Source organism: Tupaia chinensis, unplaced genomic scaffold (genome assembly GCF_000334495.1).
Source record: "Tupaia chinensis unplaced genomic scaffold, TupChi_1.0 Scaffold139004_1, whole genome shotgun sequence".
NCBI lineage: Eukaryota > Metazoa > Chordata > Mammalia > Scandentia > Tupaiidae > Tupaia > Tupaia belangeri.
In genome coordinates, this window is record NW_006198894.1 from 30,640 (window position 1) to 32,001 (window position 1,362).

The window sequence follows — 1,362 nt, forward strand, 5'->3', positions numbered from 1 at the left end:
TATGGAAAGGGGCACTGGCTTGGTGCTTCTCAGCTGTGGTGCTTGGCCCAGGAAAGGGCAGCGAACACATAAGATGGAGATGCCTGTGACTATTGTGTCTTTTTGTATCTGCTCGGCTCTGGAAGGAGAGGACCACTGGGTGCTTCTCAGCGGTGATCCTGGGCCCATAAAAGGGCATTTCCTGAGATGGAGATGCCTGTGATTACACTGTCCTTTTCTATCTTCAGGGGTCTTGAAAGAGAAGGGCACTGGCTGGCTTCTTCTCAACAGTGATGCTGGGCCTACAAAAGGGCAGCACACATCTGAAATTGAAATGCCTGCAATGACCCTGTCCTTTTCTAGTTTCTTGGGTTCAGAATGAGCAGGGAAATGCCTGGGCACTTCTCAGCAGTGATGCTGGGCCCAGAAAAGGGAAGAACATGATTCAGATTGAAATTTCTGCAATTACTCTGTCCTTTTCTACCTTCTGGGATTAGGAAGGAGAGCGACACAAACTGGTTACTTCCCAGCAGTGATACTGGGCCCAGAAAAGCATAGCACATTCCTGAGATAGAGATGCCTGTGATTACCCTGTGTTTTTCTAGGTTCTAGGGTCTAGAAGTAGAGGGGCACTGGCTGGGCACTTCTCAGCAGTGATGCTGGATCCTGAAAAGGACAATACATGCTGAGATGGAGATGCCCATGATTACACTGTCCTATGTGGTGGAAGGAGAGGAAAATTAGAAAGAGAAATATACAGGGGAAAAATTGTTCTTTTCTTTTAAAAAAGTTAGAAAGGAGATGAGGCTGGCAGGTGGTGTGGTAGTTAAAGGCCTGGATTCACACATGGTAGAGCATGGTCCTGGATCTGGCAGTTTGCTTTTCCCCTTTCCATTTCTCTCTCTCTCTGTGTCTCTGTCTGGTCAAAACTAAAAATAATAATAAGTGGAATTCAATAAGTAAACAATTATTTTTTTAAAGTTATAAAAGAGAAGAATAAAAGAAAAGAGAGAGATTTTTCTTACCTTTTATAGCTTCTGGGATCTGGAAGGAGAGGGGCACTGGCTGAGTACTTCTGAGAAATGATGGTGAGCCCAGAAAAGGGCAGCACACACTGAAGACAAAGATGTTTATGATTACCCTTTTCTTTTCTAGCATCTGGGATCTGCAAGGAGAGGATCACTGTGTATTTTTCAGCAGTGATTCTGGGTCCAGAAAAAGGCATCACATGCCTGAAATGGAGATGCTTATGATTACCCTGTCCTATGTTTGGGGAGGGAAAATTTAGCAAGAGAAAGGCACTGGGGGAAAATTGTGTTTTTTTTTTCTTTTTAAAAAAGTTTGAAAAGACAGAAAATAAGAGGAAAGAGAGAAATTTTCCCT

The 1,362-nt window shown here is 43.7% G+C and overlaps 1 pseudogene; it reads right to left on the reverse strand.

The window, feature by feature from the left end:
- LOC102492373 (caspase-13-like) overlaps positions 1-1,362 on the reverse strand; it is a 19,018-nt pseudogene that overhangs the window by 4,779 nt on the left and 12,877 nt on the right.